Source organism: Phallusia mammillata, chromosome 5 (assembly GCF_965637545.1).
Source record: "Phallusia mammillata chromosome 5, kaPhaMamm4.hap1.1, whole genome shotgun sequence".
NCBI classification, from domain to species: Eukaryota; Metazoa; Chordata; class Ascidiacea; order Phlebobranchia; family Ascidiidae; genus Phallusia; species Phallusia mammillata.
In genome coordinates this window covers 27,001,504-27,028,986 of record NC_137256.1, presented here as the reverse complement: position 1 = coordinate 27,028,986, position 27,483 = coordinate 27,001,504, and the positions used below count along the sequence as shown (strand labels likewise).

General features: G+C 36.6%; 1 protein-coding gene and 1 pseudogene across 7 annotated transcripts in view; one reads left to right on the top strand and one right to left on the bottom strand.

Annotated features, from left to right (window-relative positions):
* Positions 1-27,483, top strand: part of LOC145228631 (uncharacterized) — a 170,681-nt gene that overhangs the window by 20,289 nt on the left and 122,909 nt on the right. The gene's annotated exons all lie outside the window — the stretch shown is intronic.
* Positions 1,683-24,412, bottom strand: LOC145227987 (zinc finger protein castor homolog 1-like; annotated as a pseudogene). Its single transcript, XR_013860018.1, has 35 exons — positions 24,278-24,412; positions 22,307-22,442; positions 20,289-20,412; positions 19,932-19,981; positions 19,606-19,669; positions 19,239-19,356; positions 18,610-18,680; positions 18,174-18,271; positions 16,422-16,490; positions 15,826-15,916; positions 15,476-15,640; positions 15,140-15,312; positions 14,906-15,016; positions 14,434-14,585; positions 13,344-13,463; positions 12,784-12,925; positions 12,333-12,402; positions 11,975-12,140; positions 11,790-11,860; positions 11,663-11,712; positions 11,176-11,298; positions 10,235-10,764; positions 9,768-9,878; positions 9,382-9,469; positions 7,347-7,365; positions 7,077-7,217; positions 6,456-6,583; positions 6,195-6,300; positions 5,940-6,119; positions 5,217-5,319; positions 4,670-4,805; positions 4,299-4,507; positions 3,812-3,937; positions 3,383-3,517; positions 1,683-3,295 (listed from the first exon to the last, which is right to left on the bottom strand). The product of XR_013860018.1 is annotated as a zinc finger protein castor homolog 1-like (transcript).

Sequence of the window (27,483 nt, the reverse complement as noted above, 5' to 3'; positions counted from 1 at the left end):
TACTAACTTTCTGCAAACTATTATGAGTCGTCAGTGTATGCAGCAAATATTATTTTAGCTAACCTAGCATTATATAAATGTTAAAACAATCAACTTAACTTGAAGCCGAAAGTTCCCCCCATCTTTTTTACGCTTCCGTCGGAAATCCAATCCCTGCAAAACAAAGCAGAAGCAGTATTTGGAATTCAAGGCAACATGTAAACTATAGTTTATGAAATATTTAACTATGCCAACATGCCAAGACAGAATAAGTGCACTTTATACTGCCAACACTTGGACATACAAACTATTACCATTTAACGCCTAAAATATAGATAAGTACATGAACTTCAATCATTTATTTACTCGCCTATTTTAGGAAGTTTCATAAAGTATTTCTTCTTCGCTGTGGTAGATGTTTCTCCGAAGCGATTGAAACCATCCGACGACCTGAAACATACGATGCAGCAGCAATATCGTGTATTTGATAAATAAGTCAAACATATTCTGGTAAATGTTATTCTGGTATATGCACAGAAGTCAACAAGTGTGCACCCGAGTTTATTCTGCACAAATACCAGGCTAGTTAATTTACAACTCGCAAATTACCTGTTTATTCTCAATTGGTGAGTCGCTCCACCGACACAGCTTTCTTCACCATTGAACAAGATCGAACAAGTTGTCTCATTTTTTTCTTTTCTTTCGACCAATCATAGCGCTTCCTTCTCAAACGTCACTCCCGCGCCCGAAAACCGACCAATCACAGAGCTGATACAAGTAATCAGCAAGTCTCGTCAAAAATGCAGAGAAAAACTTCAATTGATTTTCCTGGAGCAACGTTCGTTCAAATAGGCACGTGTCGTGTTGTTACGTAATTTGTGAGCATTCTATCTGTAATAAAACGCGCCATGCTGGAATATAGAAGAAAAAATGACAAAAGCTGATAATATATTTTTGATAGTTTACAGCAAATCAGTTTCCGCTTTCTGTTTCTTGGTAGAACATAAATATTTTAAAAATCAAACCTGCTGTGAAAGTTGGAACTATACGTTGCCGTTACTCTATTATATGCTTTTTTTATTTCCATCCAACAATTTTAATTGCTTCAAAATCCAACCTGTGACTTTGTTTTTCAGTTTTTCTGTTGCTGACGTTTTTCATTTTGATATCACTTCAAATTCATTAGCTGACATTTAAGCTGATAAGGTTTAAACCGACTTGCTGCTTAACTCTGTCACGCCACGTGGTTTTTATCATACGTTAAGCAGGTTTACTTCAGGCCTAATTTATTGGATTTTTGACTCAGATTTCTACATACCGCTTAAAAGAAAACAGTATTTGAATATAGTATAGGCTTATGCTTTTTTCCTGTTTGAAGCCTAACAATGTTTTTAGTTACCCGATTTAAAGTGGCTTGTTGCTGAAATGTTTAATTTTCACAGGTTTTGCCTCCTACCTCACCTTTAAATCACGTTCAATCAAAATCGTAAAAATATAACGTTGATCTGATATTTTAAATGTAGGCTTGTATCGCTGCATTTATTTAAGTGCAACTAGCAATTTATGCGATTGACCACAACCACAATTATCGAGTCAAGTTTTCGGTTATTTGAATGATGCTTACAATGTATTAGGTATGTTTTATAAGACAGGCGGTTACCTACAACGGTGGTTGAACCCGTAAATCACTTTACTCAAACCAATTCCCAATCACGCATGCATTTTATTGCCGGAGTGACCAATATGTTGTTTATGTACATATGCATAGAGAAAATGCACAAATCCAGAATTTGTTCGCTAGACACACAACGATCGAGTCAACTCCCTCTACTAAGAGGCACCAACCAAAGTGAAAACAACGACAACAATCCAAAAAGTACAGCCGCTAAATATTGATATATTATTACTATGGGCACACACGCGATAAAACGTCACACTACACAGTTTGTTACGTCACAGCCAGACGTCATAATGCGAGTACGTCATTAATGTATTACGTAGCACGCAGGGGTTGATGAAGCACTCGAGTCGGATAAAAAGGATTTATATCTTTGAAGATGGAACACGGTCCATGACGTCACACACATGACGTCATAAACACGTACCTGATCGATGACGTCATATATCGACAAGAACTCAAAAGTTTTTGGTTGAAAAGAATCACAAACAAAAAATACATGCAAAAAAATAGTGATCATAATAAATACAAGGAAATTTCACTTCGTGTTCACAATCGGCGTTTATTCGTTTGCTGACGTCATAAAGGTCATTAGCAGGTGTTCGAACGGTTTTATTGTTCACAGTATGGACACTATGCTGCGCACCTGAGCGACTGTATCGTGATCTCGATTGGTTAAAAATTCGACCAATCACAGAGGTTCCCGCCAAAAACAGGTCCCCAGTAAAAAAACAGAAGTACGTGACGAACACAGTTACATGCTGCACACTACAAAAGTACGAAGTAATTAAATAAATAAACAAAAAATGAGCACGGTAGGCAGGATGCCGTTGTAACATCACACAGAGCATTGTGTTTGACACAACAATGTACAGATTATGGCTTTCAATCGAACACTATGACTTCATAGAAGGATGTTGCGCAAAAAAACAGGCTGCTGTTTATTTGATGCTAAAAACGAGCTGATAAAAGGTTACAGAAGGTCGTTGACCCCGTACAGAAGAGTTCACCGCCGTCGAGGTTACTCGCGGTCAAAAGCATGCTGCATAAAAGCTAAAAGCTGCGGGCTTTTGCATAAACAAGCGCTTTGCGATAAAATACGCAAAGTTTGGGGCAAGATGCCTTGGATAAAAGAATTCGCCACAAGAAGCGGGAGGCAAGTCGCTATAAAGTGAAAAGAAACTCGATCCAACAACGATAAAACTCTAACCACCAAACTATAACAAGCGCAAAAATCTTTCACGGGAGAAAAACGATTTAATCTACGGGAAAAATAAAAACTAGGAAAGCTAGGAAAGTCCAATGCCTGCATGGTAACCGGTCATCACGCTTGTAACCCCGCCCTGGTGATTTTGATTGGCAGACAGATTGAGCGAATCAGAGAGGTCCATCGCCACACTAGAGGCTGCGTTTCCTTGCATGAGACTAGGATTAAACTGCTGCGTCACAACGGCAGAAGCATTGAACTGTGGCGATGCTCGTTCATCCGGAACGGGGCTGCTGTGAGTGCTCACTCGAGCGTACGACTCTGCGTTGAATTGTGGGTAGGCACCGCTTGAGGTGGGGGCGCTAAATGCTGAGTCAGCATGATTCAGCGGAATTCGGGCTTGCGACATGTTGCTGTATTCAATGTCTTGTCTGCGAAAAAAACATCAAAAGTTGCGATATTTTTCTCTAACCGTGCTTGTTTCCATAGCAATATGACGTAACATGGCAATGACGTACCCGGCTTTTGTGCAGACTTGAGCGAGTAGAATTCCTCTCTTATGTTTGTTGGCGTGTTGTTCTATGCCGGACAGACCGACCACCGAATAAGTACAGCCCGGTTGGAGACAGTGAAAGTGGGAAGTATTTCTGTGTCTGTCGGAATTTCAATTATTATTTCACAGTTTCAAGTTGTTACGACATACTGCTGTGACGTAATCGACTGCTAACTGATACAATCGACCACACTTAAAGCTGGGATTAAAACCGACCCGATAGGACCATGTTGTGGTATTTTAGAAACATGCTCTTCTGCCAGAAAACTACTTTTGCATGAAACCTTGTAGGTTGAAAAAGTTTTCACCGTTTGCTGTTACTTATCATTTATTAGCTTGATGCTTTCATACAGAATTTCCTCTGGTTTATGACATCACAATCTGTGATTGTTACCTGTATTTGCACGTGTCCCGCATACAATCCTCCTTCCCTCTGAATCTCTCGAAACCGGATTGTTCAAGTGTATCAGCTTTAACGTGTTGACGTCGATGTGTTCCAACTTTCGCACTGTCTGTACACCTGTCACGTCACAATACAAAGTTTGTTTCCAAGCAACGAAAAAATTCTAATAAAGACGATTTAAGTCCACCATAGCGCTTGTTACAAGGACCTTGCAAGCTTAAAGCGGGTTTCTTAACGAGCTTCGTGTAGTCAACCATAGCGCTTGTTGCATTAACGTTTTTACGATTAAAACGGGTTTCTTAACGGGCTTTGTGCAGCCAACCATAGCGCTTGTTACATGCACGACTTTGCAAGCTTAAAGCGGGTTTCCTAACGAGCTTTGTGCAGCAAAACACGACCATAAATTAGAATTCCCCCCAGCCTCTTGCAAATCTAAAGGCTCGTTGGTAGCAAAATATCGACTGCGGAATGAACTCACTTAAACTGACATCTGAGACAGTGGAAATGTGTGCTGGTGCTTCTGTACTGGCAACCATCTACTTCACAATCCTGTGTTGTCTTGAACCGCTTGAAGTCGTCCCTCACCAACCCGGCCACACGTTCATGATGCTGCTGATGTTTGAACATGTGAGTGCGACCTGTGAATCTGTACATGCATCCGTCCCTCGTGCAGTGATAATGCGAAACCTGCAAGGGATTATAGCATGCTTTTATCACCAGAAAGGAGGATATATTCTCAATTATATTTGAATTCTGTGAAAAGGGTTTTACCCTCACTACCCACATTTTTTATGTTGAATAAATACTTATTTACATGACAACGATTTCTATGAATGAAATATGACGTACTTTAAACACATGCGGACACTGGGTGTCGCCACAGTTCTCCGAAGACTCGAACCTTCGAAATCCTTCTATGACGTCATTATTGATTCGGAATTTGGCGAACATCGATTGATTCTCGTCGTTCGGTTTCGGAACGAATCTGCTCAACAAAAATTATTTCACTTTATTTGAGAATTTCAACTGTTACGTCATACTACTATGACGCAATGATCGCAAATAGTGACGTAACATTTAACAAGATTTTTTTTACATTTCGGGAAAGCCTAGTTTTTGAATAAATAAACCGAAAAACAAAAATCGCTTGACTTTTCAATAAGAAATACGTTTTGTGTCATCAAGTTTTTACTAAACGTTTTCTTTTGCTATTTTTTCAACAAAATATTCCAATGAGAATATCAACTATTTCTCTGGGTTTCGTGTTTTTGTGAAAATTTTGGGAAACTTTTTTGCTCGCTTTAAACTCCTGACATTTAAACTGTTTTGCATCAAAACGAAACCGGCAGAAAAAAGTTCAGGTTGCGAAACAAGTCAGTGAGAAACTTCTCCTCACCTGTTGACAACTTCCGGGTCAGAAAAATGAAACGAACTCCCCTCCTCTTCCGGTATCTTCTCAGGGGAATCACCGTTTGTCGACGGCATGTCGTTCGAGAATTCTGAAATTCCATTCAAACAGTTTTGTTTAGATCAGAAAAACACAAGAGAATGTGTTGGAATGGAACAAAACGTTTCAACAATAATTCTGTCATATATTTAAACTTGAAATACTAAGATTAAATGCGAAAACGGCACTTAAAACGTCGGATTAGAGCAAGGTTCACCGCAATACTTTAATTGCTTGGTACCAATGGTTTCCTGGTGCTACTTGGGCGTTTTCGTTCAAATATTTTTTAAAACAGCTAAAAGTGCTGGCTACAATATACACGGACATGAAAAGTAGCTTGGTCAAAACAAAACTGCCAGAGAACGTGTGTGTGTAAAATATGTTATGTTGCTATTGTACAAAATATTCGATGTACGAAGTAATACTTAGTAATGAATACAATATATTATGGACGTTTCAACAATCGCTTCTGTCACCATTAATGCAATGGCGATAAAACGATAATTGCGTGTTATCAGGGATAAAAATGCTTTATGAATTACGACGGGAAACGGGATTCTTAGCTTCTTAGTTTAATCGCTGCAACATGTTATTCATAGAATTCATAGAAAACATAGAAATAAATTCATAGAATTCATGTTATTCATAGAAAACTTATCGCATAAAACTCACTCGAGTTGGATTCGTTGCTGTTTGAATCGGTGTCGGGATAATTTGCTCGTAAATCCAGCACGCCCTCATCCGACGAAAGATTGTTACTTTCAAGTTGGGCAGGAAGTGACGTAGAGTGAAGACTCGTCACAGGTCGGGGGGAGTTCATATCTCCGCTAGTTGGCGCCAAAGATTGTCTCCCTGTAAGTGAAATGTTTGTGGTGAGCGAGCTCGTCTCGGTCGAAGCGAAATAAGTGAAATATTTCGAAGCCGAACCTTTCGATATTTGCTCCAACATCGCAAGCTGAGGTCGGCTCAACTCATGCATGAAATTCGACGGTTTCTGTGGAAACGACAATGGCGTCACTGATGATGCAGTCGACTGTAAAGAAAAAAATGTTGTTGAAGTAATATTTTCAACTTTGATTTTGTGATGGAACTTTTGTTGTAGTATCAAGCATATCAGACGCCGTATTGTGTTGTTGAATTGTTCGTGATAATTTTTAGGCAAAGATTTTCGATTTCTTTTGTCAGTACCTGGCTCGTATCCATGGCAACGCCCGGACGCTGCTCGATCTCGTCCGCTTCGTCCACTATCAGCGGTAGAGAGTCGTCGCCGGAATCGACGTTGCTGTGGTCGATGTCAGTCGTGTCTGACGTCATATCTGCAATAATAATAGAAATATTAAAAAACTCTTTTCGTGTCTTACTTGCCGGACTTCGATTGACTTTCCGCGCATTTTCTGTTTTTTGTGTGTAAGTATAAATATAATTGCCGGTTTGTGTGACAACATAATGTTATGTGTTTGTTTGTGCAAGATATATGAAAGTATTGCTTCTTTCTGGAAAATATCGAACGAGCGTTTCGTCGATCAGGTTGCATAATTAACAAATTTATCGTTCAATTTGTGTGATGCTAAGCGAAATACTAGTTGTTGTTTCGAGAACTTTCGAGAGTATTTTTGCTGACGTTTCGCCCACCAGAACGGTAGGGCTTCTTCAGAGCAATAAATGAATTATTGCGAGCACACGTTTTTGTATGTTTTTGTACGTATGTGTGTATGTGTGTATGCATAAGTACACAGTGTTTCCATGTTCTGATTAAACGTGTTGTTGTTGTTGTATGTTTCTGTGCAATTGTTTATTTCTGTGTCTCACCCATTCCGTTGTAACTCCTCCCCAACATTCTGCGCAGATGTTTTCTCACGTGAGTCGACATCTGATGTTTATATTGGAAAGCAAAAGCACAACCGGCTCTTATGCAGTGATAATGACTGAACAATCCGTTGTACTTGCAATCTACGAAACAAATAATGTACAGTTTACTAAAACAAAATACTTTTCAAACAAAGTACATCGCTTAGGTATATATTGTGTCTAAGTATCGGAATGTGGTAAAAATCAAAAATAAATAGTTAACCACGTAACTTTTTAAATCTTCAATTTGCTTAAAAAACAATGTATCAGTTACAATTTGAGATAGCTAATGAATTGTTTTATCTCTTGAAGACAACCAAAAGGTGTAGTTTAATTGTTACAATTATTAAACAAGGTCCTAACCACACTAAGCAATAAAGGAAAGATTTTCGCCGTTTTATTTTGCAAAATTGGAACATTTAAAAGAATAATTTGATCTCTTGAAGACAAACAAAAGGTTAATTGAGGTTCAATTGATGAAAAGGAAATGTTTTTGCCGTTTTATTTTCCAAAGTTGCAGGATTTAAAAAGTTAATAATGAACTAGAATGGTGGCTTTCTGATATACTTCCATTTTATATATTCTATACGATATTTACCAATTTACTACACACCTCATTTGATCTACACATATGATTGTTTTTTACGCGCGTTTGTGCGGATTTACGGTAAACAAATGTTGCGGTGATTTTTAAATTCTTAAGAACAAATTTTTAGAAAGCATTAACCCAACAATAAAAAATTTTGTTTGTATTTTTTTTGCACTATTATTGTCGTATAATTACAAAAACATTAAAAAAGAACGAAACAAATACTTTCAATTTAATCTCTTGCTTTGACCCAGATATTGTCGTCCAAGGTCGGGTTATAAACACATTTTTTTTCTAGAAAGCTGTAACAGTTGTGTTACAGACACTTTAAATTAAAACGCGATTTGCAAGTTTATACATAACAAATTGTTTTTCATTTAACTTTGTTTCGCGAAACGAGTACCATTGACCTGTAGTAACCTTTTAGGGTGCACACACCAAACGACTGTTTGACCTTTTGACACCGTTTTCAATAGCACGCCGTCCTTAGTGTTCAACAACACCGTTTGACCTAATTTATACATGCCTTGACTATTTGATTAACAAAACAAAAAACAAACGCTACGTTATGGCGAAAGAAAGTTCTGAACTGTGTTAGTAATACCTACTAATTGACCTTAAGTAACCCGTGATCATGCAGGGGCCAACCTGACAACGAGCATTTAAAAAAACATTTATCTTGCAAAAAAGTCAAGTTTGTTTTTTCATATTTAGTTTGATTAACAAAGTTTTGCTTGACATATACGAAACCGAAGCACGCTTATTAGGTTTAAATCACGTCATATGTGTGAAACCTTTGTCAAAACTGAAAATGCGAGTGATAACTTAATAAAACGACATAGCATTGCGGTGCAAAACAGCTGATTTCTAATCACCGAAACGACGTCTCGTAAAACGTCTGTCCGACGTCAAGCTGAGCCCTCCCGCTCTGCCCTATTATTCGTAAACGTACTCTCTTGGGACTTCTGCCTACAGTGTCTTTTTTGACCAAACGAGCGTTAGACACATTTACGTTTCGGGGGCCTGTGGGTGTACCGCTGGGTCATTCGGGTTCAAACTTCTGGAAAATCAAGTTCAGATTAATAACTAGAAGGGTGGCTTAGCACATATTACCATTGCACATACACTGACCTATTTGTTAACACACATATATATATCCTTCACTTATTTCGTAATGGGTCCCATATCAGTCACTGTCTTTTATATCCTTAGTTGTTTCTGCAAGCAGAAACTTATGGGTCCCCCACACATGCAAAGTTGTAAATAATGCATTTCATTAAATAACTATAACAAATTTTGGTGCTATGAGTTTAAATAGGCCTAAAAAAGTCTGCAACAATAATCATGCTGTATGAGGCACAAGTTGCATTCACTTCAGCAATAGTTTGGCAAATTTACCAATTTTAGGGGTTATTTTTTAGGGGTTATTATATAAATCACATTACGTCAGGCCCATTGAAGGCGCCATACCGAATCAGTCGGTCACCAAGCATTCACCACCACATGACAAGGCGTAGGCTGCAAAAGTCTAGCCTTAGGTGTGTAAAACGGGTCACATATTTAGTAATTGGGCCATAAAACATGAGGATAAAAGTCGTTGAAACAGCAGCTTAGCACTAGCACATAGTTTCAATTTGATGGATTTATTAAATTCAGAAACACGCAACATTAGTTTACTGGGTTAGGACACATCTTCTTCACCGTGTAGCTTCGAAAACATTCTTTTGCCGCTTTTGCATAAGCTTCCAAACTGTCGTGGGCTTGTCTGGATGAAAACAAACATGTGTCAGAAAAATTATTTGTTTTAATTTCAATCTTTGCACGCCATACGCTTGTGTTACATGTGACGTCATAAACTAAAAACAACGACGTCATAAACTATGGTTTTTCGCTGTAGCGAAATACTCCTGTGGACCAACAAGGCAAATAACCTGGCGTTGTTTTGAGTATGTTATGCGACCGTCGTATTGGTGTGCGTGTACTGACAGTATGTTATAGCAGCAGAAGCAATCAATGTAGAACATTCACGTGTTGATCACATTACAGCATGATACATAACATACCTGTGCGTTTGAGCTTTGCCGAGCGACTTGCAAACGTATCTGCACCGGTTCAGAGTACAGTGCCAGTGATTCTGCATCATATATTTGCAATCACGACGCATACACGTCATTCTGGTGAAGAAATAAACACAGAATTGTTATTTTGTTGATCCTAAGACCGAGCTCATGCGGTTTTAGACGCTTTAACAACACTTGTGTTAAGCCTAAACTCAAGATTACTCGAAATAATTAGATGTGGAATGAATTTGGATAAGTAACTCAAGTAACGGGTGTAACTGATGTGGCCCTTCATATCACTGATGATGGCATGAGCATTTGCCAAAACATTTGAACAATAAAGCATGTCGCTTTTTACGCATATTTGGGAATTACTTTTTCAGTAGGTGTTTAAAAAGAAACAAAAAGGCCACAAGGGGAGTTTTAAGCAGCTTTGAATTGTTGCGAATCTGATCGAATTCCAAACTTACCCAGGTCGGATGTGGATGAAACCTTCCTCATCGCTTCCTCCCAGCTTCTTCATCAAATCCAAGTGTCCTCCCAAGCCACTAGAGGGACCCTGTGAGCCCGACATCGCTTGTGACATGAGAGTGGGGTTCTGCAGCATCATATAAGCCCCAGTCGAGCGGGGTTCGGGGTTCAAAGTCGGGTAAACGAGCTTTTTTTCGGCCACCATCCGCGATATGTACTTGTACACTGGATGGTCGGCATAACTCGCCATGTTTACCGGGGGAGGGGCGCTCACACTCGGGTAATCCCCACCGCTGTTGTTGTTGCCGTTGTCATGGTTACCCATGTCACGTGACTGGTCGAACTGTGCACGACTGAGCACGATGTTCCGCTGGGTGTCGCCCTCGCCGCGCGGCAAATGACCGCTAGACGGGGTTGTAACTCGACTGGGGGAGCGAGGTCGGGGGGTTCGTCCTGGGCGGGAAATACCGGGGAGAATTGGCGCGCGATTGGTTGTTCGAAACCGGATTGTTCCAGTTTTTCGTGAAATCTGTGAAGAAAAATATATATGTTTGCAACTAAATTGTTTGAGAACAGTTTTTTGACATATTTCCCGTGGATGAAACGTTTAAGCCGAAGTTTTTGTTAAAAAGTCGATCAATGTCGGCTTAAGCTTAACACTGTCGCTATGGTTACCAACAATAGTTGTAGGAAAATCTAGTTGAGGAACAGAAATTATTGTACAATAAAAACTTTTGATATGACAATCACATTATAGATAATCTACAAAAATTAAATCAATTTTAATACCGGTTGCGATTTCTTCTAGCTTTCATCAAAATTCCTATTTGTGTAAAAAGAGCAACTTCCAAATTAGTATTTTTCAGCCTCAAATGAAGTTTTACAAAACTGTTGTGTTTATCAATAAATTGTAAAAAAGAGGTTTTGCTGGACAACTTACGTGGTGTGAGTTAGCACGAGATGTTTTTCAGTGAACACAGCACAACAATCCTCTACAGCACAGTGAAAATGATGACACGAACCGAACACACAGTTGGCGACGTTGCATTCATCAGGACCGAGTCTGAGTGAAAATAAACATTTATTTGCAAACCACAAGCTGCGTGTGTTTATTTTCTGCTTTTTGTGCAAATTGAAGCAGAAATATTCAGTGGACACCCGATTTTTTTACCTAAATTATCTGTTATTCGCAACTTTTTACGTTTTTTCATTTTTATTTCAACATAGTACACGTGATAACATTTACTTGATTTTAAGTTTGGTTAAAAAAATCGTCACATAGACAGTCATTATGAAAACGATTTTTTGAAACATCTTCATTGAGACACCGCCTTAACTACGGACATTTTTCTATGTGCGCGTTTAAAGACAAAATCTTTGTCAAACAAGTCTGAAGAAAAAATGAATTATGCTAATTAGGTGCTTACCCTCGGAAAAACTTGAGCACCGCTTTTGAGGGTTTGTCAGATTGGTGAATCTGAAATAAGTGCAACACAGGATTAGTATTGTCTTAATGTCAGCTAAAGTTGCTGTTGTATTGTTAAGTTATTTTACCTCCGTCGGTTTCTTTTCACTTGATGACGTCGAATTGCTCTTGGATGAAAGATTAAGAGCTTGGTCCTCAACTAAAAAAATGTTATTGCTGTTAAACCGATTGGGATATCCAATACCGAATTAATATTCCCCCCATGTTTACTGTTTATTTACGCTTGTTCAGCAAAACTCAAAACCTCACTTACTCTGGTTTTGATGACTTTCATCAATAAATGAACCATAGTTATCCCTATCTTGCTCCTGATTGGCTGGCAGGCGGTCAGGTGACCTAGCGGTTTCGCTCCAGTGCCCACCACGTTCTGCTTGACTGCTTTCTTGCTCGTAATGACTTTCACTCTTGTATGTTGAAGTCTAAAAATAGATAAATTTCTGTGATGGGTATTTTATGATTTTTGTGTTTATGCCGCTTTATAAGGAATTTGTATTTCTCGATATGCCGTTATCATATTGAAGGCGTCTCATACAACACGTCAAAACGTCGTTATGCATTCACATTGTGGTTTAATACTGGCAATTTTCAATATATTTTATAGCGAATGTTACCTCCATTTGATCGTTATATGCCGGTGGTAGAATGTACGGGTTGATATTTCCCCGAGATACAACTTCATCACTGGAAAACAAAAGTATCTATTAGTTTAGCTTGTGGAAACAAAAAAACATAGGTCAATTAACAATTGGACAAAAAAGTATTTCCAAATTCAGTAAAATACACAATTAGGTGCAGAAGTTCTAACAGTTATAAAAAAAGGAACAATAGCATAAAACATTTAATAGTTAGAAGAAAAGAATGTTTCAACCAAAACAATCACCCCAAAAAGATTTAAAGTTGACAATTTAAACCAATGATTCTCAACTGCTTTTGAGGCCACATCCGGCTCACAACTACTTATTTTGCGGCTCCCTGCACACCTAAAAAACTTCTATTTGGCCCCGACAATAAAAAAGGTTGAGAACCACTGATTTAGAACCGCAAGAGCGAAAAAAAACTCACCGTGGAGTTGACGACATGTCGGGTTTCATTTCACCGCTGGATGGCAGCAGAGGAGATGCAGATGCGTTAAAAGATGAAGGAACTGGAGGATTAGAAGATTCAGCTTTTGGGGTGAAACCCGATAAAGTGTGGGGCAGGGCGGCTGAAAACGAGAATCAAAAATATAATGTGAGATTTATGCCAGGGCTCTTCACTCCATACACTACGTTTTTTTAAACAATTATTTTACAAGTTGTTATCACAGATGATGGCATGAGCATTTGCCGAACGTTTAAACGTTTTAAAAAAGCATGTCGCTTTTTACGTTTATTTGGACCGTTGAATTCGCCAAACTTATGAATAGATCCGGCCAATGTATACATAAAAAGCGACATGCTTTATTATTCAAACGTTTCGGCAAATGCTCATGCCATCATCAGTGATTTGAAGCGCCACATCTACTTGGGTTGTTATATTTGCCATTAAACTTATGAACAGATCCGTGTAATGTGTTTCACAGTGGTTTATATTTCCCGCAAGTTACAGTGCAAAGTAGTGTAAGAAGTAAAACGAAAACCCACCAGTTGCTACAGTTGTTGGAATTGAGGCTAAAACTTTTCTTGCCGCTTCCTGCAACATGGAAGAATCAAACTTTGCACTTCCACCTGATCTCGACTCGAGAACCAGCGAAGGAACCGGACCTGAAAAGTGGAAAGTTGAGAATAATATATCCGGGTCGGTAGAGCTTGCCACAAAAAACTTTTCCTAATGTTATCAAGTATGTAAAAGCATAGAGCCAATAAATGATAAGCTGCAGACAGTACACGCTGGTTTGACCTATAAGGTCTCACAAACTGGAGTGCCGTTTGATGGCTAACAAGTCAATATGGCCGATCTCTCGTCACCAGCTGCACTGATGAGAACTTTAAGGTCGAAACAGTGTGAACTGTCAGCTTATCAAGTAGGCTTTTGAACAAAAAAGATGAAAAAGTAAATTTAACGAATATTACGTTTTTCAGGAAAAACTTTCTAAAAGTCCTCTTTTCAAATGTGAACAAGATTTCAGTGACGAAAAAGTTTCATAGAAAGCAAGAAAAAGAAATCTCACGGTTGAGTAATCGCGACGCGCCGTAGGGGTAAATAAAAGATGGCATCAAAACTTGGGTTGGGGGTTTCCCCTGACTCCCAGATAGGACGGGGGTCGTCCAAAGGTCACGGGGGCTTGTTGATGTCTCACTAAGGACTGCTGCACCACCGCTGGAGGGAGGTGTGGAGCGCACGGAGCAGATGTAGGAGGACGGGAGGAGCAAGAGGAGGAAAGAGAAGTGAGAGTGGGAGGAGGAGGAAGAAGCTCTAGAGAGGTTGCTATGGCGACAAGATAAACGGAAGATGAATAAATTAGAAAAGGTTTTTGGCACAAAAGTTTCGAAAATTAGTAAAGAAAAGAACCATCAGAAAAAAATGTACAAAGAGAGAAGAAAAGCTTTGCAATGAAAAAAAATTAACTAAGTTATGTGCAAAGTACTTAGAAAAGAGTTTTGTGCACCAAGAAAAGGTTTTTGTCACAAACTGTTTTGATAGGAAAGATGAAAAACAAAGATTTGCGCGGAAAAAATGATCTTTGTAATATTTCTCATGTAAAACAAAACGTTCCGAAGTATTTTTTCTTACTTGAGCTTAGACTGTCGGATCCCATAAGATCTTGTCGGTCGTGTTTCCTCTTGTGCGACACCATCTGGCTGGTTGACGTGAATGAAAAGCCGCAATTATTCCGCAAACAGTGGAAATGGTTTGCTGTGCGGTTCCAAGCACATGTCGGAAATCTGAAACAAAAGTTTGGACTAAAAATTTAGTGTTTTTCATATATGTTACTTGTTTTTGGTCAAGGGCTCCAAACAACATTTCTTAGGGAGGATAAACAAGTGAATTGAAATTTAAAACATCAATTTTTGAATATATAAGCTATTGCTGCCAGGCATAATATCAAGTTTATAGAGCTCTTCTGGCAAATGTATTTTTATTCCGACGTTTCGACGTCCTATACAGGTCGCCTTCATCAGGAAAAAAAGGCAACGATATATTTAGTTCAAACAACTTTTCAAACAATTCTCCTTGATTTAATCCTTACTATTTTACGACTTACTGGCAAGCTTCGTTCTTGTAAAACTTCTTGAATCCCTGTCTGGTGTACGCGTCATCTCTGGTGTGGTAAGCTTTATGTTTCTCGATGTCACATTTCAATGCAAGTCCGCCACTACTTATATTTTGAAAGTGGAAGCGCGCGAGTGTATTTTAAGGTACAAGTAAATAAGTGCACACGGCCGTGGGATGTCGGCCTTTTTGAAATAATAACCTAAAACACCAGCTTGAAACTCACGTGCAATGGAAGTGGGTTGTTCGTTGGTTGACAAACGGACAATCAGACATTCCACATGATTCCGTTGCTCGATATCTCTCAAATCCATTACTCACAAACTGTTGGTTCTTCTTGTGGAAATTTTCGTGCGTCATCACATCAGAAGTGCTAGTGTAGACTTTCGTGCAGCTTGTCTGTTCACAAATTCATGTTTCAATGTTAGTTTGGGTATTTTGTTCATACTCTGTAGCTTTGTTGGTACATAAGAGCTATACTGTCGTGGGTTCGAATCCCACCGCACGTTAGGTTTTTCTAGCGCGATTTCGTTACAAAATGTGAGTGATGAGTTAAACTTACATGCAAGCAATGGTAGTGGGTGCTTTTCCCGTTCAAATGGCAATTGCCGAATTGTCTCGAGCAATCGTCTGTTGGTGCGAATCTCATGAAGCCATGAGCTAATGAGTTATCTCTCTTCTTATGCATGTTGTAATGACGAATCACATCGGACTTGTTGGTGAAACGCTGGATAGATTTGAAAAAGATCAGTAATTTTGAAATTTTAGAGTCACAAACGTTAAGGATAGGTAAATCAGACGCTATACATTTACGGAAAACGGTTTTATAAGAACTTCGCAAGTCGTATGAACAACGACCACTTGCAGGGGATTAACCTGCTTACTATGTTATTGTAATGTTACTTGGATTACCTGAAAGTTACAATCACTATCAGTGCAGTGGTAATGATCTCTGTTGATATGAGGACATGATGCCTACATGCAAGGGTGCTTCGATGTGTACCTGGAAATATATAAGACTGTTTTAATGCTCTGCTGGGGTGAAAAATATTCTCTGATAATCGTAGAAAGAAAAAGTTGTCATGATCCGACAACTATAAGGAACTGAGGATATTAATGGCCACTGCTTATTTATTGCTTAGGCAAAAGACCCTGCCCTTAATTTCGGAATTTGTACGTATACTTATACTTATACGGTTTACACAGTTTGCGGCCTGTTCGTTCAGTATAGTATGTTTAAGTTGTAAGTAAATAAATCACGCCTAAAGATACCACAGTATCAACTCCAGTAATTTGGTAATGATGCAAAATTTTCACTAATGCAGCGCATAATGGGTTGACATTTTATTTAGCGATTAAACAGAGTTTAAGTAATTTTCAGTGAAATATTCAATTACGTCTGATATAAAAAAAATTGAATAGTTTCGATTATAACTGAGAAATCAAAACATTTTTACAATTTGTAAAAAAAAGAAAGTCTTTTCAACAGACGCAAAAAAGCATCTTACTTTGAAATATATTTGTCGAATACATCCTCGTCAAAGTTGGTTGGATCCAGAGTACCTTTTTTGATTGAACTAAACAAATGTAAAAAACAAAATTAACTAGAAGGGTGGCTTAGCACATATTGCCCTTGCATATACACTATAACCTATTTTAAAACATAAATATATTTCCTAAGCTTATTTTGTATTGGGTCCCATATTAGCCATCGTCTTTTATAACTTTAGTCGTTTCTGCAGGCAAAAACTCATGGGTCCCCACACATGCAAAGTTGAAAATAATGCAATTCAAGAGATAACCATGAGAAAGTCGGGTGTTGTAAGGTAAAACACAGTGATCGGCACTGGGCTTAAATAATAATACTATGTAGAATACAAACTATAAAATTAGATTCACCCCAGATATTGTTTGAAGTATGTCCTATTTAAAGTTTTAAAAAAACTGAGCCATTTTAGGAGGCTAGTAGGGCAACTAATTGCGTTCGACACACAAACTAAAAAATATATAAAAACCACAATGATCCAATCAATAGTACTGCAAAATTTCAGCCCAATCCGCCAATGTTTAAAATTTCGACCACTAGAGGTGTTTTGAGCAACAACCGTTACTGCTTCTGACGTCATAGGGCTGTTAACAAGCCCCTAACTGCCATGGCGCAAAAACGACCACCAAGAAACCCACCAACGAGCAACATACCTATAAATGGCATACTATACAAGAAATCCAAATTTCAGCCAATTCTGACACTGTTCAAAAACTCACCCATTTTAGGGGGCTAGCGGGGTAAATACTGGGGTTATCAACAAAAACAAAGTGGGATGCACATCTACATGAATATATCTACCATCTTTGTAAATTTCAGCCAAATCCATCAAACATTTGATGGAAAAACGAGTCGGACAAACTTTGGGTAAAAACACCCATTTTAGGGGGGTAGCGGGGTAAATACTGGGGTTATCAACAAAAACAAAGTGGGATGCACATCTACATAACTATATCTACCATCTGTGTAAATTTCAGCCAAATCCATCAAACATTTGATGGAAAAACGAGTCGGACAAACTTCGGGGAAAAAATACCCATTTTAGGGGGCTAGCAGGGTAAATACTGGGGTTATCAACAAAAACAAAGTGGGATGCACATCTACATAACTATATCTACCATCTGTGTAAATTTCAGCCAAATCCATCAAACATTTGATGGAAAAACGAGTCGTACAAACTTCGGGGAAAAATACCCATTTTAGGGGGCTAGCAGGGTAAATACTGGGGTTATCAACAAAAACAAAGTGGGATGCACATCTACATAACTATATCTACCATCTGTGTAAATTTCAGCCAAACCCATCAAACATTTGATGGAAAAACGAGTCGGACAAACTTTGGGAAGAAAAAAAAAGGAAGAAAACAAAACAAAAACAATTCGAGTAAAATCAATATGTGTCCCCTTCAGGGAAGGGGACCCATAATAAGCTATTGCTGCTAGGCATAAAATCAAGTTTAAAACTCCTCTGGCAAATGCATTTTTATTCCGACGTTTCGACGTCCCATACAGGTCGTCTTCATCAGGGTAAATAACACTGAATGCGCGTTACACTGTACTACGACCTGTATAGGGCGTAGAAACGTCGAAATAAAATACATTTGCCAGAATAGCTCTATAAACAAATTTAAATGTTGATGAAAAATATTTCTCAGTCTAATTATATGTCAAAGACAATGTAGCCTGGATGAAACAGAAACAGACAAGTTACCCACCCGACTCCGCTTGATACAGTTCCAGCTGTTATTGTGTCGATCGAGTCGGCATTCTCACTATACTTCACACTAGGTGGCACAAAAGAGCTGGACGAGACCTGAAATAATAATAAGTGTTACAGTGATATAGATCAGGTCCTGTAAAGGTTATGACGGGCCGCTATGTGTAATTTTGTCAGCATTAGATGATAAACTAAGTCTGTGAAATTTACTGGACAAGTTATTGTAAAGTTTGTGTTAAAACGTTTTTGTCGAGACGCCTGCTTAAAAAAAATTCTACTCTTTTTCTACATTGCTGTTTAGTAAAACTACTCTTTAAGTCTGTGTCTTACCTAGGTTACATAATATCATACATTTTCTTCAGTACATGTATGTATTACTAAAAAATATCTAATGAAAATTCACTTAGAGAAGAAACAGTAACATATATGCTTACCTGAGAAATAGCTGATGATCTTTTGAATATTTTCTGCAGAAGTTCCGCTTTTGAGTTGGCTGAAGCATGTTCTAAAAATGTTTCAACATAAATCAGTGTGAAAAAGAGTTTTGTCGTTAGTTGAAGTTGAATTACAACTTCCGCAAGTTAAGTACTGAACCACTTCCTTTAAACACAGGGCCTGTTTTTTTAGTAAACTAACATAATGAAAAATTATCATTTTTTTCTATCCTTGTATCATGTAATGTGCTTATGATAGCTAGTAAGCCAAAATCAATAAGTTATTTTATTTCTTAAAAATCGAATACAAAACAATAGTTGTCACAAATTTAACTTTTTTCCCCAGATATTCATGAAGTACTAGTGTTAACAAAGCAGCCGTGTGTCTATGCCAGAATTAGTCTAGAAAACCTTTTCTATTATCACTCATTTGGGCATCATTGGTCTTCTATTTTAAAAGGTTTTCTGATACAGTTTAATCAGTGATGGTCAAAATAACATAAATACTGTTAGATGGCAAGATATTGTGTAAAGTCATAGCTGTATTCTTTATTGAGTGACTTTTTTACAATTAAAGATCATAACTTTGCAGTGTATCTTTGAATTTCTCTAATTTTCATGTTACACACCTGCATTGCTTGAAACTATTGAAGCCATGAAGGCTGCAGCAACTGCTGGAGGTAGACTGGCTGAAGAAAATGGTTTGAGGGGTGGGATTTGATTTGAAGATGTTGGTGGTGTGGAGACCTGCAACATACAAACTTTATCAACCAACAAAATATCAAGCACCAAAAATTTTGGGTTTGAAATGACACACAAATTTACAACATACTAATTAAAATACTTTACAGTTTACAGAAACAACATGATTATGCAAAGCTTTGAATTAAATCTGAGCAGCAAAATGCAGGCGTTAAACATTTCGATGTCCTGACATTTGTTGTACTAAAGTCTATATCTCTTACATTTGATAAACAGTTAACAATAAAAACATACCTGGTATGCTGCAGAATCAACATTTGTATTATTCCATGAAGTGGGTGGGTTCCAAGTTGCATTGCTATTAAATAAATGAAAAAAAATCTTATATTAATCTGCTAACAAAATGTCGAGTATCTCTTCGTTTTTGAAAAGCTCCAATTGCTATTTCAAATGCTTTTGTTGGGTAAGGTTTATGTTTAATGTTAGCAACAACATAGTCTGTATTAGAATCAAGGAAATATTATATGCTTCACAAAACAAATTTCTTGCCAAAAAAGGTTTCAACTTGAGAATTTTATTTAAAAAATCAATGAAATTTGATTGTTATATTTATTTTCTACCTTGTGTTGTGAGTGTCTTGAGAAGTTTCGTGTTCAGAAGAAGATTGAATCTGAAATTTAAATTCGTTTGTTAAACTCAAAATAAACATTATACCTTGATTATGAAAATTGTTTTTGTGACAAAGTTTCCTTTATAATATGGAAAACATGTAGAATTGAACACAATATTTTATGAGGGTTAAAATTTGTGTAAAAAACTTCACATTTATATTTATCATGCAAGAACTTTTTGCCCAAAAATTAGTATTTAACAGTATATTGGACAAAATCATCACGAAGCTCACCAGAAATAGTAGTGGATATATAAGTAGTGGATCTCAAAATAACTGAAGTGATTTTGCAAAAGTTGGTACTTACAGTTGGTTCTGGTTTGTTGCTTGTCATAGTTTTCATTTGTCTAATAGCGATCAAGTCTTGATGAGTTAATCCTGCTTCAATCAGAGGAGTTTGCTGACCAAGAAGTTCCATGAATCTTCTGTATCTAAAATTGAGAAGTTGGGTTTAGGTAAGATGCAATTTGAGTTGATATTTGATTTCACAAGAAGTGCTGTGTTTCAAAATTACACAAAAGTTTGTGAAAATGGTTTCGATAAGTTTGTTTCTTGTCTAATATTCATTTTAAACATTTTAACAGAATCGAGACAAAAATATTCTTGTCATCTACTTTAAAATAGTTGGCATTATTGGTTCTAGCTAAGCAATAATCATTATGTGCTTCGCCCATAAGTGAAGCATAATGATATCAATGAACAATTTTACTTTTTAACCAAACTAAACTAATTAATCCATCAAATATTGTTTTCAGGCAGAAATAAAATTGGACTTAGAGAAATTGACAGCATAAACTACATAAATTCACAGCACATAATTTGTATTACTATCAGCCTGTAGCAGTGACCCATTTCTATATACTGCCAATAAGATTAAATGGCAATTTTGTAATTCTTTTGTGAATTTAATCCCACAGGCAAATTCCAATGCATTACACTGGTCAACACGATTTTTGGTGTCTTTAATGTTACAATTGATATTGACTAATTTTGGGGTACTGATTTCAAAAATCATTACGGTTTTCTTCAATCAGATCAACTTTTTAAGTTATTTACAAAATCAAAATTTATGACCATATTGATTCAATGACTTTAAAATCATGCTTTTTTGTGTTTGTTAAAGTTTTGTTACATTATACACATCATTTTTTACAGTGCAGTCAGTTTTATAGCATGAATATGCGGTCTATGCTTATGGTCTGTCTAAAAATGGTTGGTGCAGGCTAGAGGTAACTTTAAAATATACATGTTTTATGGAGTGCTTTTCAGGCTAGTAAAGCAAGGTGGTAAAACTAAAATTAATAGTGGCTAGGTCATCTGTACGGTGTTGCATGAATTACCAAGATGTTTTGGTGTACACCCATACAACACAACAAAAAAGTAAAAAAGATCTGTATCAAATGTGCATATCTTGCACACTTCGATGTGGCCTTAGGAGTTTAGGACAAGCAATGGGCGCCACTTACCTAATGTTGGCTGGAATATTGCAGTAATGGACAAAAACAGTAGAAAGGGACTGAAATTATTAGAAAGAGTACATAATTAAGTGATTAGGCAGTCTGAAACATTCGACACGAAAATGAGTATAAAGCTACACTGCCCTTAAAACGTAGGGGAGGGATATTAATGATGAGAATTCAGCTAAAAGGTTCCAACAGGATATCAGTAAAACGAAACGGGTCAGGGAAGGGGGAATAATGTGGTCCTGGCTAACTGCTGTTGGTCAATTAAACGGGACGATATTGCTGCCACTCAGTTTCGAAAGTTACCGAAGTACATGTGTAGGGGTATACCTGATAACTTACAAATTTGAAACATTTTTTTGTTTTTTTTGTATTGAATTTTGTTAGTTAGGAGTGTCCACCTGTTACATTTAAAATTAAATTCGAAATTTTGTTCTTGCAATAACGTTAATTCCAAATAAAATACTCAAAACCAGTTTCACTATAGTGTATACATATAGATTGTTTTTCAAATGTGGATGTACCATAACAGGAAAACTAGACGTGATACAGATAAACTGATTGCATTTTTGAAATCAGGGCACTAAAATTAGTCAAAAACAGTTAAAACATTCTAGACACCAGTAAAAAAATATTTTTTTGTTGCCCAGTGTTATGCAAGCAATAATTTTACTGAAAAGAATTATGTTAGAAAGATTACATATACAAGTAATTCTAGTGTGCTGTACAAGTCAACTTGGTATAAGCGTTTACTTATTCACAGAATTCAGTTTAAAATTAGGCAAAAAAATGTTTAAACACCATTTTGTCTTCACCAGCTAATTTTCAACTATTTTTTACCCCACGTTTTTGTGAAACTTACTTTTCCATTCTGATATGAATGCTGTCATCAACGTCCATCTCATTTCCATCACTCATGTGCCCTGCTGCTGCTTGTGATGCTTGTGCTTCATGGTCAACTTCACTGTCATGCTCATTACCTTGTGTTGATCTCTCCTCTACAAAAAACAATGCAAAAAAGGTTTAATTTAACAAAAAAAAAAAACTGGTGTTGATTGAAAAAATGAAATACAAAGTGGAATGGTTTGAGAGTATAGTGATATTGATATTAGAAAAACATACCTAATGGACCTTTTAGAACAGCTTCGCCAGTTATACATAATGCTTATGGCAGCAATGAATATTTTCTATAAGGTTAAGGTGTATATGCCATATTTAAAATGAAGACTGTTAAAGTGTAAACAACAATTTATGTAATTTGCCACCTTGTATAGTTTGTGTTTAATTCAAATAAACATGTACATGAGCTATTTACTTCTGGACAGCAATTTCCTCAAATTTGTTTTCTGCACAATGTCAATAATGTTCGATATTTTGCTTGTTTTATCCCAAGGTTGTCGTTTTACAGTTTAGTACATGCTTGCTTTTATAAAACATTAAATTTAAATGAAACATATTTGTTATAGTGTCAAGGTTATTGCATGGTTTAATAATAGGGCAACAAAAATTAAACAAGAATTAAACCTTCATATTATGGCAAGGAGCATTTTGTGGCTTATTCACTTGCCAGCAGACAGCCGCTCCTTAGAGCAGGGAAACAAACTTTTAGAGTTTTATAGAAATGTTTGACGGCTACTTCCTAACTTCAAGCTTCCAAAACATGAGTTCGTTTATCGCTTGTGTGTTGAAAACCCACACAACCCACAAAGGAAGCCAAAGTATTTGGTGGAAGATTAGAACAACACAAAATCACACGGGCTGATTAACAAAATAAATGATTCATTTCCAGGGCAAAAGATTAATGATGGTCTGTTCTCAACTTTGTGTGATTTCATGTTGCCAGTTGGACAACACACAAATAACAAATGTTTTTTTTCCAGGTTTCCCTTTATTAACAACAATATTAACTAGGGATGTGATTAAATGTTTTTAAAAGGTCATATTAATTATGAAATAATTATATTACGAATTATATTCTAATGTAATGATTATTACCGTAATTTTCCGTGTATAATGCGCAAAATTTACTTAATTTATTGTCCTAAAATCTGGGGTGCACATTATGCATGGGTACAACAATTTTTGAAGAAAATCTTCCTCGAAATAAAACTTGAAATCAGACCTTTCTTCTTGTTTGTTGTCAATCGCACATCACATTTAGCCATCCTGCCCAACACACTTAGTCAGCAAAATTCATAATTGACGACACATCGTTTGATGCGATGGTGCAATCCTTGATGGTGTGTTATTGTCAAATACTGCACACTGCCCATTTAGCGACAACGTAAATGGGGTGATCATTGTCGATATGCAACGGATCGAACTAAAATTTGGATATAAGTTTGAATTTAATTATTCTGATTTTTAGGTATTTTAATCTGATACATATTAAACTTCATTTGTGTTTTAAAAATAAAAATGTTCTCTGCAAGTATTAAGATCGGTTCCGCTTGAACGCGACCACTAAGATCTCGTTTGCTGTCACGATGTACCCTACACAAATCCTAAACATTTTTCACTATCGAGTTTGCGAGCGCATGCGCAGTGATACTGACTGGCAGAATAACATCCGATTGTTTCAAAAGATGATCTTTTTTCTGAAATAATTTTACGTTTACGGATTTAAGAGTAAAAATTTGGGTGTGTATTATACATGGGTACAGGCTTTTTTCCAGCATCGACATGCCATTTTTAGGGTGCGTATTATGCACGGGGGCGCACTATACTTGGAAAATTACGGTATTTTTTATTTTTTGTGCCAATAAAACTTTTATGAACTCCAATAAAACAAATAATGTGTTTGTGAATCTAAAAAGCAGAACAAAAATGTTACCTTCATCAGTTTTTTGTCGCTTCACGGACAAATCAAGGCAGGGCTTCACTTTCAGGTTAGGGGTTTCACTGTCAGATGTGTTGTTTTCAAAATCTCTCATTCGTTTTCGCTCGGAACGATCGTCATCAGTAAAACAGTGTTAGAGATGAAACAACTTATAATGATGCATTTTTGCTTGTACATGATGCAGCATGGAACTTGGTTCAGCTTAAAAAACAGCATTTTAAACAATGATTTTGTCACAAACAAATTACTGTATATAATATTTGCAAAATATTATCAAAAAAATCTTGTACAGTTTTGTTTGTGCTATTTCCGTTTTAGTATTCGGCAAAGAATGATTTGTATCCAGTCTAAAAGGTCAAATATAATGCTACAACCATGACAGTGGATTGTTAAAGACAGAAGTAAAGTCAGTATTTGGTGCACAACTTTATCAAAACCAATATGTATTGGACCTAGTATGACATCACAATGCCCTCTTAGTTGACTTCCTACTTTTTGCACTCAAAATATTTTCTTTGCTATCTTGAGCAAATTTAAATGAGGCAAACTGAAATATATTTGAGCTGTGTTTGTTTTGACAACAAAGAATAAAGATTGAAATAAATGAGGAACAAAAGATGCACTAAGTACAATGGGGCCTTTAACCAAATGTCAGTTTCAGATTTTAATTAAGTTTTGAAAATTAATTTGCGTGGTTTGGCAGCAGATGAAAATTCATTCACTGTTGTCAATATACTAAGTACAATGGGGCCTTTAACCAAATGTCAGTTTCAGATTTTAATTAAGTTTTGAAAATTAATTTGCGTGGTTTGGCAGCAGATGAAAATCCTTAAAAACTATAGACACAGTAACTGAAATACTAAGTATAATATCAACCAACAGATTAAAATGAAGTTAAAATATTTCTAAGACTGGTTTGATTTCATAGAAAACTAGATGAAGTTGTATTGAAAAATATTTCAGCGCTAAATTGACTCATTGAGATGATTTCTGTTGCACAATCGGAGGATTTTGACGTAGGGTTTATTTTGACATAGCATAGCTGCACAAAAACAGCTGATTTCTAATCACCGAAACGACTGTCTCATAAAACGTCTCCGCGGTATCAAGTAGAGCATTACAGCTACATTCACCCGCCTTAATTGTAAACTAGTGAATTACTCCCTTAGGAGTTGAGACTTCTATCTGACTGACAGTGTACACATATTATGGACTGTAAAAGTCACTACAGTCAAACTTCGATACTATGCCAGCCTTTGGGACCGAGAGAAAGTGGCTTGATAGCGAGAGTGGAATAATAGCGAAAGTTGTTTGCAAAAATGGCCTTGTGACATGACAATGTACTGTAATGCCACGTTGTGTTGTACCATTATATTTATTACAGTATACAGTATAATTTATTACAAAAATACGAATAGATCGTGCCTAGAACAAACAAGATCTGTTAGTTTTGTTGTGACACAAGCACAGATCGGCGTTGATATAACTTTCTGCAAAGCTGTGAAAACTCATAACATGACCATGTTTGTTTTATCATGAGCTCAAACCGAAAGTTGTCAGAAGACCCAATTTTTCAATCCATAACCAGACCATGAATACAGTAAGACTGTACTCTCATGTATCAAGGGTAAGGGGTGGCATAGTAAATATATTTTCTATTAAATTGAGTTGGTGACAATCAAAAGTGGTTTAGTAGCGAGAGTGGCATAATAGCAAGGTAGCATAGTATAGAAGTTTGACTGTGTTTGACTGTATTTGGCCGATAAAAGCAAAATTTTAAATACTAAAAGAATAAACTACTGCAAACAATTGTTTAACATTTCAGCACATTAGGTCTTGTATTTCTGGCCTAAAAATAAAACTTATTATTTTGGGGTTTAAGGGGTAAATATGGGTGAATCCAATAAAAAAATTACAAAATCTATTTGAATACCCTACATTGCACCAACTAACAAAGCATGAAACTCTCAGATTATGTACTTTACTCAGTACAGCCATTTTATTTTTTTCGTTTTGGGGGCCTATGGCTGAACCGCTGGGTCATTCGGGGTCAAACTTAAGGAGGATAAAATTTGGATTAATAACTAAAATGTGTCTAAATTTGAAAAATAAATAAATAAAACAGTGTATTACCCTTCCTGGATGTAACTAATGAAGTAAAATGTTTGGGTTTTAAACAATTTTCAAATACTAATGACAGATTTGCTTAAAATGTTGGTATTTAACCTATTTGACATGTATGTAAAAATGTTGTTTAACCTGACATGTATGTGACATTGTACAAAATATCTCACAAACTCTTGTAGGTATTGAGAAAGGTAAGAATTAATCCAAATAGGTTAAATAACTTTCACCCATTTCGCTGGTGTTTGATATTTCATGCGTCATCAGATATATAATATCTGTTACAAATTGTTTTGCAAACACATACCAGAAATTTCGATCAGGCATGTGCGATCTGTGGCCTGTTGACAAACGGTTGTGCGGCTGGCAGAGAAGCTTGGATTTTAAATGTCCTAGCAAACAAGTCGAATTGTTATATATTTTTGAGTAGATTAATGTGCCTGGTATTTTTGGGTCTAGAGTGAAAAGCGAAATTTAGTTGTAGTTAACTCAATATAGATATTTTTGGTATGCAACAAAGTAAAATCACCTTGTGATATATAAAGGTGTGGCCTAGCACTTAAAATTGGTAATTGTATTTGACCCCACAGTGACAAAGGTTGCACACCCCTGGTTTAGATAATTGCATACAATACATTTAAAAAAAATATAAATTACTTGAAAATGACCCTTAAAATCAAGTGTGGACAATTTTGACCTTTGATAAGCATATCCTTTTTTGTAAAGCTGAAAACTAACATGGTAAATTGTTTACCTCAAAACAGTGTCAGAAAGTTGAGATGGCTTCAAGTAAGTAATAAATCCATATGTGCAGAGCAGCCACATTTGGCTTAATCCACGATCTATCCGACATAGTAGAGTTGTTGCAATACATTAGGATCAGTTAAAACCAACCTATTTTTTTGTTCAATGAGTAGCTGTGGAAAAAAACAAAATAAGTAACAATTATTTAATACAAACAGAAAAGGTAAATAAATCATTTTGCTTCATATTATTTTTTTCGCTGCTTACTTAATGTGTCCTAACAGCAACCAGAATTGCTTCAGTAAAACCAGCAGTTTGCTGAACCAGTCGGA